The 17,341-nt window shown below is 35.8% G+C and overlaps 1 long non-coding RNA gene across 1 annotated transcript; it reads left to right on the top strand.

Moving 5' to 3' along the window:
- Positions 1 to 13,150: 13,150 nt before the first annotated feature.
- On the top strand, positions 13,151 to 15,771 carry LOC132307932 (uncharacterized). Its single transcript, XR_009482353.1, has 3 exons — positions 13,151 to 13,340; positions 14,591 to 14,656; positions 15,152 to 15,771. It is a non-coding gene; the product is annotated as an uncharacterized LOC132307932 (long non-coding RNA).
- Positions 15,772 to 17,341: the final 1,570 nt, after the last annotated feature.

Genomic DNA, 17,341 nt, shown 5'->3' with positions numbered 1-17,341 from the left:
TGGTCTTATTTTTTCACAAAACTAGTGTATGTCTTTGAATATGTCCTTTCTTAACTTCTTCACAAGCCTAATCCAGCTAATCCAATGAATCTGGATCCAATGAATCTAACAGCTGCAAGTCTGATGATGAATAATCCAACTGCTTATGAAAACGAAGTGAAAGGTAGCATCTTTCCCAAATTTTATCCTCAGTTCATGTTTGCCATTGAAGGTGGTTGGAATGTACAATTGCAAACCTTCTGACTTAGATATATGTATTTGACTTATCCATTATTATTTTACAAAATATGTTGAGGCATATGCTGAGGCTACTCCTAATTTAGCGAGGAGGATGTTTGATATTTTAACAAGGGACTTAATAATGGAAATCTTTTCTAAATTTCTAGTGGCTGATCTGATGAATCTACGCTAGGTTTGTAAACAATGGTGTGAGGTAATCTGTTGTGCAGATTTCTATCTGAGAAGGAAAATCTTAAATGATACTAAGTTTCTTATAGTCAGCTATTGTGCTAAAGAACCTAAAACTAAAAACCAGCAGTTCCTTTTATATTCGAAGGCCGAGGAAATTGTACCCCATGTGAATCTTGACCAAACCCCAAGAATTTATAATCTGCATTATCATGAAATTGTGGGATATTCTCGTAGATTGGTTTGTCTCTGTGAGTATGATCCTTGGAAATGCACTTATTTGGTAACAATTTGGAACCCCGTACCTAAGAAACATATTTTTCTTCCTGATTTAAACCTTGCGGTCGATTCTTATGGAATATTTGAAAAAATAATGTCTTTTGGTTTTGATAGCAATACAAACGATCATCAGGTTGTCTGTATTAACTGTCTTCCTAGATTGTGCATAATTTATGTATATTCATTGAAAAATAGTATCTGGACAAACAAATATGAAAAAATAAGACCACAGGAGAAATGGACCCTCGCAAATAGTAAGACAAGCCATCGGCATTTTCTTTTTACACTATACACACAGTTTTTATAGAGATACAATATAAGCTATATATTATATCTTATTCTATGAGTAGTGCTATTAGCTTCAGTGATTAAAAATCTCCTATGGTCTTATTTTTATACAGAACTAGTGCATGTCTTTGAATATGTCCTTCCTTGTGATACCAGACACGGGTTGATCAGGCCCAGGCCCAAACCCGAGGGAATATCAAATAATTAAAGTATTTTAAAACGAACACAGATGACAAAAAAATAATAAAGATAGAATGAAGCTGAAAGAAATAATAATAATAAAACCCTCCATGTATAACTGAAAATTGAAACTCCAATCCTCCAAAACTTCAAGATTACAACTTGGGAATCCACTGATGGACCCCTAACCAAAAGTTTAACTGAAACTGAAAATAGATAATGCTAGAAACATCGAGAGAAGTCCTACGTAATCAAATGAAGGTGAGACTGTCCTCGACAAGCACGATCAAGCTCTAAGGCTGGAACCGTCCTGTACCTGAAAAGAATAATGAAGGAGTGGGTCAGACCCACGAGCAAGTTCTAATCTAACTGCAATCCATACAGTGACCCGATACGCAGATACACCGTAGACACCTCACAATATCTATCTAGTCCATACGTATAAATATATCCACACTAAGGGACATTCACTAGTCTATAATAGGGGTCTCAACCTGAATAAAAGGCAACATGCGAATACGCACCCAAAGGTGGGCATGAGTACCTAGACCTAACAGGGTACCTCTCAACCTATTACAACCAGCTACGCAACCACCGCATATACGCACCCTAACCAACGAGTCTGAGACTCAAGCTCAACTCGTGGTACCATAAACATATATATAAAGTCCGTCCAAATACAGGGTATGTAATTAAGCTATTTATTAAACTGACATACAATAAACCAACTAGTTAGTCACTCAACTTATTCAGTTGATATGACTTAACTACCATCCGTTAATCCAGGAAGTCATCCAACTTGGTTACAGCTGATCTGACTTAGTCACAATTAGGATTCGATATCTTTCAATCCATTCCATTAATCTATTAGGTTAGGTTTATGCGTTTTGAGCTAAACCGTCCCTAGTATGTCACCGTCCCATACTGGTACATACAATCCTCCACATCCATGTAAATTACAACATATATAATAGTTCAATAATTTACAGACCAAAAACCACCATCCAATAATTGCAGAAGGAATTTTAACAATCTAGCAATTAAAATCCAGTAGTAATCCATGTAATTGCATCGAAGAATAAACTATTTTAACAATTAACATCCAACACATGCATAGTTTAAATTTAATAAAACAATGACCCTATCATGTATTTAAAATTAGTTCTATAATAATATTATAGTCCAATAAATCGCTAAATTAATCTAAGCGATCTAGTTCCTTCCATCCGGTAACAGAGTACTAAGTCATATACTTATATTTTGTTGTATCCTTTAGCACAGAGCCCCCACAATGCCACAAGTCCAATATATTACTTTAAAAGACTTCATCGTGCATCTAAAATAAATTTAAACTCATTTTATAGCACCCTAAACCATCAGATTAAAATTAATCAACAAATCTCCTTTCAACTGTTAACTGTACGCAAAGTTGTCAAATAGCGTACTGTTAATTCCATTAATACCAAGAGGGTTTTTGATGCAATTCAAGACCATAATTATATCATAGATTATTTATTTAAAAACTCATTAAATTTTTGAAACTGTTCAAGAACCACAGGTGCCCAAACAGTAGCCATAAACACTGTACGCATCAGAAAATGAAAGAGCCTGCTCTAGAAAAATAGAGCATGCTCTAAATCAGCATAGAGCTGGCTCTACCACCACCTTGGAGCTGGCTCTAAACAGGTGGGAGCCGGCTCTTGGTATTCCAGAGCCGGCTCTCTCTCTCCCTTCGAGCTTCCCCTCCGTTTCAGCTTCGTTCTGACCTCTATTCCAACTCCGGCCAGTTGCAATCTTTCTGTTGGGTTTTAAAACTAATTTAAGAATCATATTTAAGCCTAGTAGCATCCCCAAGATTTTATTACAATAATTTGAAACCAATTACAGAGATTAACCGAAGCCATTAAATTGGTATGCTTGAAGAACAACACTGAAGATTAATTTAAGAAAAATTTCAGTTCTCTTCCAAACCTTCTGTTCCCCTTTACCACTGAACCTAAAGATCTTATATCAATCCCAATAACATCCCCATGGTTCATTTACAGAGATTTAAAAGCAATTCCAAAGACTAAAGTTACAACAGAGCAACATGTTTATAGAACCGAAAACTGAAACGAGACATGCATGAACTGTAACAGATTGATTTTTCAACATAACAGATCATTCACATGACATATACTAAACATATATCTTCCGGTTATTGATTGGTTAAACCCTAGAGATTATCCAGGTGCACAGAACACGAGCCACAGAGAAGGAGAAAGAGAAGAACTTGCCTTTGAGTTTCAGACTTGAAACTCTAAATTCTCAGCTTCTGTGGTGATATGTTTGTGTCCTAAACTGCAAGTCTGCTTCCCCAGTAACTTGGTTCAACCCAGAGACACCTCCTATCTTCCTCTGTTCTCCCTCTGTACCTCATAATTTCTGTGTCTTTCACAGAATTCAATTCACGTCTCTGAGTTAACTGCTATGAATCCAAACCCTAAGCTTACTGCACGTAACATATTTATAAGCTTAACTCTAAACCCTAATCCTTGTAACCTTAAAGCCAGAGCCCATCTCGGCCCATAAACTGACCTAAGATATATACCTACGTCGGCCACCCATGTAAATTGCAACCCTAAATTCACGTAGAGAACAGAAAACTAAATTCCCTTAAATTTAAATTTCCATTAAATAAAAATTGATTAAACAATTAAATAAACACAATTAAATAAATAAATAAAATTGTATAAACAGTTACCAAAAACAGATTAAGTAACATGACTGATTGAACAAATAAACCATTAATCAATTAATTAAGTAACATGACTGATTAAACAAATAAATCATAAAACTATTACGCAAATAAGCAAATAAAATGCAAATAAGCCATAAATTAAATTCCAAGAATAGCCTTTTAAAATTAGGGGTATTACATTCCTTAACTTCTTCACAAGCCTAATCCAGTTAATCCAACGAATCTGGATCCAATGAATCTAGCAGCTGCTAGTCTGATGATTAATAATCTAACTGCTTATGAAAATGAAGTGAAAGGTAGCATCTTCCCCAAATTTTATCCTCAGTGCATGTTTGCCATTAAAGGTGGCTGGAATGTATAATTGCAAACCTTCTGACTTGGTTATATGTATTTGACTTATTCATTATTATTTTACAAAATATGTTGAGGCGTATGCTGGGGCTGCTCCTAATCTAGTGGGGAGGATGTTTGATATTTTAACAAGGGACTTAATAATGAAAATCTTTTCTAAATTTCCAGTGGCTGATCTGATGAATTTGCGCGAGATTTGTAAACAATGGTGTGAGGTAATCTATTGTGCAGATTTTGCAGATTTCTGTCTGAGAAGGAAAATCTTAAATGATACTAAGTTTCTTATAGTCAGCTATTGTAATGTTATCAATTTTTCCTATTTTCTGAAATTTATTTGATTTTTCTGGATTATTTTAATTATTGCCTCGTTTTGTATGTCACGTGGGCCCAAAGGGTCGTTTCGGTCATTTTCATGAGCCGGGAATTTTAGAAATGTAATTTTTATTTATTTTAGGTCAATTGGAAGTGATGTTATCATTTTTTTGAATTTTTCGAAAATGAGGACGATTTTCGAACTCGGGAACTTCTCCCGATTTTCTCATTTTAAGTGAGGGCATTGTAGTCATTTCTCATGTATATATATATTTGTGTATCTATTTTGGTGGGAGATATTTTAGGGGCTTTGTTGGTATTGCAATGGATGCTGAAGGGCAAATAGTAACTAACCAAAAAGTGATAAGCACACACATTTTGACAAGTGGCAAGTCATGAACCACAAGTCAAAATTTTGACCAAACCATTTCATTACTTTCTTCTTATTCTCGGCAGAATCATCTCTCTCTCTCTATACTCTCATTTATTTTTTCTACCTTTGTATCCTTTAAGCTTGTAAGCCATATTTGAGGGTGTTGTAGTGCGATTTAGAAAAGGCCAAGAAAGGGGTTCCATTCTGCTCAACGAGGGCCATCTTTTGAGACCAATATTGCAAGGGGTCAAGGGCTTCAAAAATTGGGAGGCTTAAGGGCTTGTTTGGCTAGCACACTTTGAGGTGGGGTTGTCTAACTTGTGTAGTCATAAGTCTTTGTAAGTGATTGTTGTGTTTCCTTAAAAGCATATTGAATTTTTACATGAATTGGTTGGATTGGATTATAGGTTTCATCTATGATTATTGCTTGTTGAATTGTTGTTTAAATTGAGATCAATGTTACCTATGTGTTGCTTTGTTGTTAAAGACGACTTCTTGTTAAATTTTTTCTAAAGTAAAGTCATTATTCATATTGTAATTGTGTGAAATGATGGTAAAATGTATTGATGCTCACTCATTTTATTATGCTCTTTTATGCATGTGCCATGCTTACTTGACTTGAGGAAACGCCCTTTAGGCATCTTCTACTGAGCGGTTGTGCTCACCCCTCTTATCTTAAACATTTTCAGGGTTTTAGGAACGACGGAGTAGAAGAGACGCCTTCACATGCTTATACATATTTAAAGAATTTATAAATTTAAATTCATGTATCCATGTTCAATGTTTGAATTTATCTTGTTGTATAATGATGTAATTCAATCTCATTATGATATACGAATATTATCTTATCAATGTAAGCATGTTTATGGATGTTTTGGAATAGATTTTAACCATTTTAAGAAGTCAAAAGTGAAACCATGGGGTTGTCAACATGTTCAGGCATTTAAACAGTGACAAAAACGCATTTCTGGGTCATTTCGGTCGACCGGTACCATTTAGAATTGAAACAGTAGCCTTGGACACTCCAGAGCCACAACCGGTTTACCGATGAGTCATTTTGGTCGACCGATGGGTCATTTCGGTCAACCGAAATTACCTTCGTGGTCTGCCGAAATGAAAACTGAGACAGCTTTGAACCTCTGACTTCAAACGATCATGTCTCACTCATTTTAATTCCAAATTGGTTCAAATTTGTGTTTAAATTTAAGAATTTTAAGTTAGCTTTCCAATGAAATTAATTTCACTCAAAAATTAAAATCGTATAGAGAGTTATGACCCTTTTAGTGTGGTCTGCTCCAGATTTCTTTGAAAAACGAAGGGGAAATTGTGTGAAATCTTCATCCTTATGTCCAAGACCTTGTGTCTTTGGTTTAAATGACCCTGATGACTTGTGTTGACCTATTTAGATTCATTTAGAGTTATATTATTTATTACCACACCTTAATTGACTGTTTTACCCTTGGATGTTCTCAGGTTCGGGTAAGGACCTGGCTAGCAATTCGGACTCGCAGGTTCGGGTCGTTATATCTATTTGTGCTAAAGAACCTCAAACTGAAAACCAGCAGTTCCTTTTATATTCTGAGGCTGAGGAAATTGTTCCTCATGTGAATCTTGACCAAACCCCAAGAATTTATAATTTGCATTATCATGAGATTGTGGGAAATTCTCGTGGATTGGTTTGTCTCTGTGAGTATGTTCCTTGGAAATGCACTTATTTGGTAACAATTTGGAACCTCGTAACTAAGAAACATATTTTTCTTCTTGATTTAAACCTTGCGGTCGATTCTTATGGGATATTTGAAAAAATAATGTCTTTTGATTTTGATAGCAATACAAACGATTATCAGGTTGTCTGTATTAACCATCTTCCTAGATTGTGCATAATTTATGTATATTCATTGAAAAATGGTATCTAGACAAACAAATATGAAAAAAAATAAGACCATAGGAGAAATGGACCCTCGCAAATAGCAAGACAAGCCCTCGACATTTTCTTTTTACACTATACACATTGTTTCTATAGCGATACAATATAATCTATATATTACATCTTATTATATGAGTAGTGCTGTTAACTTCAGTGATTAAAAATCTCTTATGGTCTTATTTTTTCACAGAACTAGTGCATGTCTTTGAATATTTCCTTCCTCAACTTCTTCACAAGCCTAATCCAGCTAATCCAATGAATCTGGATCTAATGAATCTGGCGGCTGCAAGTCTGATGATGAATAATCCAACTGCTTATGACAAAGAAGTGAAAGGTAGCATTTTCCCCAAATTTTATCCTCAATGCATGTTTGCCACTAAAGGTGGCTGGAATGTATAATTGCAAACTTTCTGACTTGGATATATGTAATTGACTTATCCATTATTATTTTACATAATATGTTGAGGCATATGCTGGGGCTGCTCCTAATCTAGTGGGGAGGATGTTTGATATTTTAACAAGGGACTTAATAATGGAAACCTTTTCTAAATTTCTAGTGGCTGATCTGATGAATCTACGCGAAGTTTGTAAACAATGGTGTGAGGTAATCTGTTGTGCAGATTTTGTAGATTTCCGTCTAAGAAGGAAAATCTTAAATGGTACTAAGTTTCTTTTAGTCAGCTATTATGCTAAAGAACCTCAAACTGAAAACCAGCTGTTTCTTTTATATTCTGAGGTCGAGGAAATTGTATCCCATATGAATCTTAACCAAACCCTGTAATACCCATAATTTTTAACGGATAGTCCTGGTATTTATTTATTTGTTTAATTGCATTTTATTTTATTTAATTGATTATTTGCTTGCTGGAATGTTTGAAGTAATTGTGATTTTATTTAATTGTTATTTTAATTGGTTTAATTTAAATAATTAATTTTTCACGGTGTAATTATTTTATTTATTTAAATTTAGGGTTTTAGGATTTATCGTTGGCCGACTTATAGTCAGAGTTGGAATAGGGTTTGGTAAATTGAAGCCTATGTATACATGTACATACTGGAGTTTAGGGTTTTAGAAAACATAAAGCTACATCTGTATCACCAAGGGCTGCTAAGAAACAGAGCGTGAACTTAGGGAATTGGCAGAGCAGTTCAAGGAAGACTACAGAAACTGTTGAATTAGAGTTTCAAAGTCTGAAACTCAAGGCAAGTCTTGTTCTTCTCTATCTCTCTAATCTGTGTTCTGTGCATGGTTAGGAAGACTCCAGGGATTAGACTAAGGCTTAATTATAACTTTTATGCATGTTTAATCAATGTTTAACTTCATGGAATTGAATCTGTTCTTCGTTGTTTCAGAAAGATAGTAAATAAACTGTAGTTCTGTAATTTTGCTCTGTTGTGTAGTATTTTGTTTTCAATTTAAGATTGATGATATATCATTGTTTTAAAATCAATCTGGAACTGAATTATGCCTTAAAACATGCACTAAAAATTTCTACAAGAACTGGTACTCACAGAAAACAGAGAAGACGACGAAACTGCTAAGGGGAAAAAAGAGCAGGCTCTTATAACCCCTTAGAGCCGGCTCCTAGAAGGTAGAGCCGGCTCTAATGAGCCTAGAGCCGGCTCTGAAGAAAAGAAGAGCAGGCTCTTTTAATTTCTAGAGCCTGCTCTCTCTTAATTTGTCCAGAAATTGCATTTTTGTGGTCCGTTTGGTTGAGGTTTGAATTTCTAAAATAAATTGGAAGCTACTGAAGGTTGTAATTTAAGGTTTAAGACTTATAAAAGTGATGGGAAACAAGCCTACATTCAAATAATGAGGATGGAATTAATCCGAGTTTAGATAGAGAACTGGTAGGAGGATGAATGGGAATTAAATTTCTGTTGTTTATGGATTTTGGAATTTTTACTTCTCTGCCAAATCTTAAACTGCTAATCATGTTTATGTTGTGATAAAAGCATATAGTAGTATTGTCAAATGTATGCATAGATGGAATTAACTGATAGTGTAAACGTGATATGGATTGCATCAGTTATGGTAATTGTTAGAGAAGTAAGTTGCATGTCTTTGTTTGTCATATAACAGACTGTAATTTGGATTTCTTGGTTTAATACTGTTTTAATTATATTTACACAGTCTTTAAGCATAGTAAATTCTTGGAATTAGCTATGTTTTGGTTGGAAGTAAATTGATATAACAATTCAGTTGATTTTATCCATTAGTGGACTTGATGCATGATGTAAATGCTATGTTTTTATAAATAACAAATTGAATGGTTGGAATATAATTTCTAGGCCTGGACTGAATGCCTAAGTTGTATAATTATGGATTAATTTGGTTTGTGAATAATTTGGGAGTTGGGTTGATAACTATCTAGTACTGTTTTATCAACTCTGTTAACTGGAGGAGGGTATGTATCGGTATGGGACGATGACATACTAGGTATGGACTAATTCCAATACTAAGTCCTACCTAATTTGGATTAAGGTATGGATTAATCATAATGGTTAAGTCCATCACCTACATGTGTCATATCAGTTGTGAATTGAATGACCTACTATGATTTCAGGGTGGATTTGTTATACATATATCAGACCACTACACAGATGGATAGTATACTGTATTGGGAGGAGTACGGACTTTATATATATATATTATATGGTGCCGTGGTATGAGCTTGAGTCTCATGACCATGGTTAGGGCGCGTATATTGCCTAGGATGGATAACTGGACATAGGTGTTGTTTCCTGGTAGGTCTAGGTACTCATGCCTACCCTAGGGTACGTATTCGCATGTTGCCTTCTATTCAGGCTGAGACAAACCTACTGGACTAGCGAGCGTCCTATAGTGTGTACTATATACATATATACTACTCTAGATATTGTTGGGTCTTCCTAGGATGTATCTGCGTATCGGATTACTGTTTGGATTGTAGTAGATCAGGACTTGCATGTGGGCCTGACCCATTTCTTTATTTTTTTCAGGTGCTCGTCAGTTCCAGGGTTAGAGTTTGGACGTGCAGAGCAGATACAGCTATTCATTCCTCCGATTATGTAGGAATCTTCTCTATGTTAGCTTTGGATTTTATTTTTTTATTATTATTTCAGTATCTTTTGGAGAATTTTTAATAAGGGGTCCAATGGATGGATTCCCGAGTTGTTAACCTATAGATTTTGGGATTTAACAGTTTTCAATAATTATATTATTTTAAGGATTTTCAATTAGCATTCTTTTAGCTTATTATTATTATTTTTTTATTTCATCCTGTATTCTGTGTTCAATTACATATTAATTGTTTGATATCCCTCGGGTTTGGGCCTGGACCTGATCAACCCGTGTCTCAGATCCGAGGGGTATCACAAACCCCAAGAATTTATAATTTGCATTATCATGAGATTGTGGGATATTCTCGTGGATTGGTTTGTCTCTGTGAGTATGATCATTGAAAAAGCACTTATTTGGTAACAATTTGGAACCCTGTAACTAGGTAACATATTTTTCTTCTTGATTTAAACCTTGCGGTCGATTCTTATGGGATATTTGAAAAAAATAATGTCTTTTGGTTTTGATAGCAATACAAACGATCTTCAGGTGGTCTGTATTAACCGTCTTCCTAGATTGTGCATAATTTGTGTATATTCATTGAAAAATGGTATTTGGACAAACAAATATGAAGAAGATATACCCAGTCTTAGGTGTGATGGTTTAGGTGCATTTGTTGATGGACGGGTTCACTGGTTCTTTTGGGGTGATGAGTCGAATCCCCTTTAAATTCTAGTATACCAGTTGCATGATGGAGTTGTTTTGAATATAGAGGTCCCAGCCTTATTAAATTGTCAGTGGGTTTCTCATAAACTGTCCTTGGGTGACCTTCAAGGAAAATTGGTCATTATGGAAAACAATTACAACAATTGCGGAACAATCTCAATCTGGGTTATGGATCGATAAGGTTTGGTAGCCTCTTGGGGTAACCTTTATAGGTTATCATTTGAGAATGCCCTTTATGCTAGAGTAGTGAGTTCTACCGTGTCTGATAAGCTTGTTTTAATCTTAGATGATGGATTAATGGCACTTAATGTTGAAGGTTGGCCGGAAAATGAAACCTCTGTGATACGTTTGAAAGTTGGAAATTCGAGGAAGAAAAGTCTTAGGTTAATTGGTAAATAGGAATCATTTTGGGTTCATACATTTAAGAAGTCTCTTTTTTTGATGGACCAGAAGAATAGAGGGTTAGGGGAGCAAGCAACACGCTATTTGAGGCTGGTAAGTAAAATCATTCTCGTCCTTACTAAGAACTATGATTTTATACATTTTCCCTTTTTTTGAAGATTTGATCAATTTATATTTTCCTTTACAGATTTGATGTCAAGCCCCTCAAATGGCAGCAACACTATTACTTTTTTGTAGAGCTTAATGTCACGTTGTGATTCCTAACGATGCCATGAGCATTGAAGATACACATGCTGATTGGCTAAGAACATTCATTGACTGGGAATGGTTCCAGGGAAAGGGCGTGCAGGACCACAGGATGGTACCTCTTCAGAGTTCAGGCAGGTCGACTCAATTCAGTTCGAGGTGCTTGTCGCTGGTCATGGACTTGACTATGAGAAAGGGAGTTGGCCATCCATGCACACAAACTGGTCGGGAGCTGGAGCCGTTTCCCTGACGAGGCCACAGCAGGCCGAAACCAGTCAGCATGTATCCTTAGAAGGGCAGGTCGTAGTGGCTGACTTGGGCGCTTGCGCGAGTTGAAACAACGCATTGGTGCCGCACAGGCCGTGTCGCTGTGCCAAATCTCTACCCCGTGACAAATGGTATCAAAGCAGGACTTGGGGCAAAACACAGAGGTGTGCCCCCTTGTCGATCTGGGGGGAGGGGGGGTCTTGAGAATGAAGTGGGTGCACTGAAGTGTCGGTGGGCAATCAATGCTATTGGAGGAGAGCCTTCATCTCCCAGGAGGATGCGTCCTTTGTAGGCCGGAGGGCCACACGCACCAAAGTTCTTGTAAGTTTAATGGGGATGCAAACCATTGTGAATGACGAGTATCAAGTCAATCGAAGGGCCCTTGTTTGTTCGGGGTGTCGTGGAGGCGGCATAACGTGGAATTGCGTCCTAAAGAAGTGGGCGTCCTTTTATCATTAGGCGAGTGCAGCCAAGGGTTGTAAAAAGAAGCAATGGTGGGCAGGAGAGCATACCACTTTGAGGAAAGAGACTTTGGAATGTTGGATGCAGTGGAGTCAATGTTGTACTGCGATGAGGGTGTCGCAACGTTTAGGTAGGAGAGTGTCACGTTGTGATTCCTAACGACGCCATGAGTATTGAAGACACGCATATTGGTTGGCTAAGAGCATTCATTGACTGGGAATGGTTCTAGGGAAAGGGCGTGCAAGACCACAGGATGATACCTCTTCAGAGTTCAAGCAGGTCGACTAGGTTCAGTTCGAGGTGCTTGTCGCTGGTCGTGGACTTAATTATGAAGAAAGAAGTTGGCCATCCCTGCACAAACTGGTCTGGAGCTGGAGCCATTCCCTTGACGAGGCCACGGTAGGCCAAAACCAGTCAGCATGTATTCTTAGGAGGGCAGGTCGTGGTGGCTAACCAGGGCGCTTACGTGAGCTGAAGTAACGCCTTGGTGTTGTACAGGCCGTGCCGCTGCGCCAAATCTCTAGGCCCGTGACATTAAGCTTGGTTAGAGAAAAAAGTGTCAGTAGTTTGTGTTGTTGTATGTTTTTCCAATATTGATTTGGTACGTAGCTTAGACTAAAAGTTGTATTGAGTTGGTTACAAAACTCTGCTTAGAATGAGGTTGTGTAGTAGGACCAAACTTTGGAATTAGTCTTATGTCACCCAACAATTTTTTCAATTTGACAAACCTAGGTGAGCTACAAATTAGATTTCTGGGCCAATTCCAAACTGTTTAGGACTTCCAAAATACCACTAGCTTTGTCAAAACAAAAAGTGGCAAATTCTTGTTCAAGTTTGATCTATAAATTAGCACAAGAGATTGTTTAATAGCTATCCCTAATTGAAACCTTGAGAAGTAGTTTTACTCTCACAACTACTAATAGATGTGGGTACTGTCCAAATGTTAGACATTATACTATTAGTAATAGAGGATGTGGCATCTCGATCTGCCTTGGAGTATTTGCATCATGGTTATTCAACCAACCCCTTACTTGTTGATGGAAACATTAATGACATAGAACAAATCCAGGGCCGGCCCTGGCCCAAAGCGACCAAGGCAGTCGCCTTGGGCCTCAAATTTTAGAGGGCCTTAAGAGGATGGAAAAAAAAAAAATTTAAGTTAGGACAAGTCTTGGTTGCCTTGGGGCTCAAAATTTTGAGGCCCACGGGGGATGATGATGATGAAAAAAAAAAAAAAAAAGAAAAAAAAAACAAAGGAGTCGTCCTAACAGTTTCAGACGACTCAATCTGCTTCGACACTCCGCAGGACGCAGCCTCCGCTATCGCCTCAGGTGACAAGGTATGTTCATCCTCTTTCTCTCTTCTCTCTCCTTTTGCGTGAATCCATCTTTTATATAGGTTTCTTTCTTTCGTTCATCTCATCATTTAATTTGTTCTAAATTTGGTTCGTTTGATTCGGGCCTTTACCTTTGTTCCAATAGTGAAAAGTAGCTTCCAAACTAGGGTTTTTTGTGTGTGTGTCACTGTGTGTGATGGCTATCAAAAGCGGAATGAATATTATGGTTCTCTTAGTATTTTAATAAATGTGTGCCTTTCTACATGTGTCTTTCATGGCGATCAAGTCCATAATCTATGGCAGGCACAATTTTTTTTTTTTTTTTTTTTTTTTTACCCTCTCCTTAGTTCCACTCCAATCTCACAACAGCAGCAATCATTCCCCTTTTCCTCATAAGTTTTTGCATTTTCACATTCAATCCTACGAAAATTAAGGATCCCTTCTAGTGGGTTGAGCCGTTGAGGTAATAATTAATTTTTCGATCTCTAAATTATGCTCATACTTAAAAGTGCCAAATTAAGGGTTTTTTTATATTTTATTTTTATATGAAGATACATACCACCATTATTGATGTTATTTGAAGTTGGTTCAGCTAGAATTTCAGTTAATAATACTGTCAAAGCACTTGCCATCAAAATGTACAAACACATGGAAATCAAGAGCAGGCTTTAACAAAACAAAAGTTAATGGTTTTTTCTATTAATTTGCACAGGTCTTCTGTAGCAATGATCAATCAATCACTGCTACTAAAGTTGATTCCTCATCCTGAAATCAAGAAAGGGGTAATTGGCTCCCAAAAAAAACACACACAAAGTGTAGTTAATATAAAGAGTGAAAGACAAAACTATATATGATTGTGGATGCCACATATAACCTAAAAGTCCCACTACTTCTTCAGCACTACAAGTTCAGCCTCCTATATATATAGTCACCTCATCTCCACATATTTTTGTCATCTGTAGTCATCAAATTTTAGCAGCTGTATAAATAATGAATGTAAAAAAGAAGCTGCAGTTTTCTGTTCCCCCCCATTTCCACTTTTGGACTGTATATTGGATACTCTGTTTTGTCTCCTCTCCTCTCCTCCAGATTCCAGTGAAAACTCCAGCCAGGAGATCATTCGACCAAACTGTTTGATTTTAGATTTTTTTTATTATATTTATTGTATAATCGGCAATGCTTAGTTATTATTGTTTCTGTTTGATTCTCCATCCGTTTTATGTTAATTGTGATCGTCTTTCACATGCTAGCAGGACACTCTTCTTAGGATCTCGTGAGGTTATTTGCCTTGAACTTGAATCAAATCATTGCATATTGAGGTAATATATATTTTCTTTAAAGAAAGCAAATTATTATTATTATTTTTTTGAAGCCTAGTTTTATGTTGATTATGGTTCCTGTTATTTAAATTTCAAGAGATTTCATTATGTCTACAAGAAAATTTGAATCTGGCATGAAAAAAGGGAAAAAAGAAGAAGAGAGAAGAAGAATTGATTCAATCTCAAAAAGAAGATAATCTTAAGTTTTTTAGGAGCAATACACAAATAGAGAGTTTAGTTGAAGATTCGGTGAATGAAGAACATATGAATGCGAAAGCAAATGAAGAAAATCTCAATAAACATGAAGATTTAATGAATGAAGATCATAGGAAGTTAGTCAAAGAACATGAAGATTTAATGAATGAAGATTATAGTTATTTGTTAGTTGTCTTATGCACAATGTACATGCGCACAATTAAATTAGCTATAGAATTTGAAAACATCGTGTGAAAATTCCGCACTCTTATAATTTTTTTTGCGCGTGTGAAACTTAAGGGCCTCACATTTGAAAGTTTGCCTAGGGCCTCTCAAAATATTTGGAATCTCAGGCCAGCCCTGAACAAATCATTTGTAGTGTGTGTGATATGCAGCATAAAACAACCACAAGCATCAAAATGTGAGGCAACAGCAAGCTAAAAACATAATTTAAGCATCTATTAGGAGCCATTTATACAATAGAATAGTAGAAGACAAACTAACTATCAGTCGTCTCTAACTTCACCACCATATAAGTTCATGAATCAGGACATCAAACCGGCCCATTCAATAAATATAATTATTAACCAAAGTAAAAATATATCTAACAAAAAGCTTGCACCAAATATACTAACGAATTGAAAATGTGACAGATGACTTGTTCGCATGCACATGACATGGGCAACCTAGCAAGAGAAATCACAACAGATCACAGTTTGTTCAGTAAAAGTTCAAACCATATGTGATAATCAACTCGATCTAATGCCACGCCATAATTCCACTGAAAATTCAGCCCTTAAAGTTTGTGAATATTTGAACCAGTTTACATTACATCCAACAAATCAACTACTTCTACACTATTTTCAACATTAGTGGCTTCTAAGATCATGGCTGGTTGGCTAAATCAAAATTTTCATCAAATGCAGCAAGTTCAGTAAGAGTACAGAATCTTTTCCACCAGAAGCTGTTAGGATTGCGCGCACACCCTATTGACAAATATAACAGATAAAAGACACACACACAAGTTTACGTGGTTCGGCAAATTACCTACATCCACGGGTGAAGATTACTTCAATACTTTGATTACACACACACAATTTCAACTCACTTTTCTCTCTCTAATTATAACTCTCTCTTCTCTTTTTTTCTCTTATCTCTCACTTGCTTTGCTCTAATATTAGCTACTTAGCCTTGCTACTTCTAAGAGAATAGACCAAAAAGAGTGCCTATCATGTTATAAAACTTCAACATCCTAATCGAAAAATCTTCTTTTTCTTCAAACACAAACTAACTCTTACTGGTGAACAGAGTAACATGGCCCAAAAATTCGAAGTTTCGAAGGGACGACTGATCGTAGGAAGTGGCTACCGGTTGTCCAAGCCCAGAAAATGACTCTAACCCACATTTCAATTGTTTTCTAGCCTTGGTCAAGAATTGGTTACTTGGACCATGCAAAATCTATCCCAATGACCATAGATATATACTCGCATAATGATATAATGACATTTGAACATTAAATGATATTGGTACATCATTCATTCACCAAAATTAAATCCCAATGCATCATCATATCTAAGTAAGACAATTTAGTTAAATATATATGACCAAATAAATAAATGTATTTACATTGCCGTTTTAATAAATACAAAATAATATAATTAAACCCAAAACTATACAAATAGACTACAATTGACGTCAAGATTTCACTTCCTAACAAAGTCTACAATTGTGAAGATGAATTATCCACTTCGTCCCTTTCGAGTCCTGAAATGTTGAAATGTTTAAAATAAAGGAGGGGTGAGCACCACCGCTCAATAGAGGATGATTAAATAACGTTTCCTCAAGTCGAGTAACCATGGCTGTGATACCCCCCAATTTCCGAACGCGGGTTAATCAAGTCCTCGCTCAAAAATTGAGAAATATCAAACAATTAATATTTTAAATAGTGTACAATAGCAAAACAACATATGAAAGTGCTTTAGTAATATTTGCTGCAATTTGAATAGTATCGAAACATTTATGGGAAAAAAAGACCAAAACCGAAAATACCACATTTGGGTTCTCGATCACTTACAAATGGTAACAAAAGCAATAATGTAGTGACAATACTCAAATAATAATTACAATACTCAAATAATAATAATAAGTAGTCAATTTTATTTTTCAAACACGCAACACTTTTTTTATCAAAAATGTTTTTATGTTTTTAAATCTATGGGAGCACAATGTTAAAAAATAAAATTCAATAAATAAGACAAGAAAACTATATTCTTAAAGTAAAGAGGTAAAGAAGAAAAAATTATTACAAAATAATATGTGAATCAGTATAAGAAAGATAAATAGTTACCAAAAATTAAAAAAGAAAAGAAAATATGAGAACTTTGAAATGGAAAAAAATTAGAGTTTGATTCAAAATGAAAATTTTAAATTTTTTAACGAAACTAAAAAAAATTGAGAGTAAAAGAGAGAAAAATAAAACTTAAAAAGATA

The sequence above is a fragment of the Cornus florida genome, unplaced genomic scaffold (assembly GCF_030987335.1).
Source record: "Cornus florida cultivar Cherokee Brave unplaced genomic scaffold, ASM3098733v1 CherokeeBrave_3.0.0_Hap2_Chr05, whole genome shotgun sequence".
Lineage (NCBI taxonomy): Eukaryota > Viridiplantae > Streptophyta > Magnoliopsida > Cornales > Cornaceae > Cornus > Cornus florida.
This window is presented reverse-complemented; position numbering and strand designations above follow the sequence as displayed.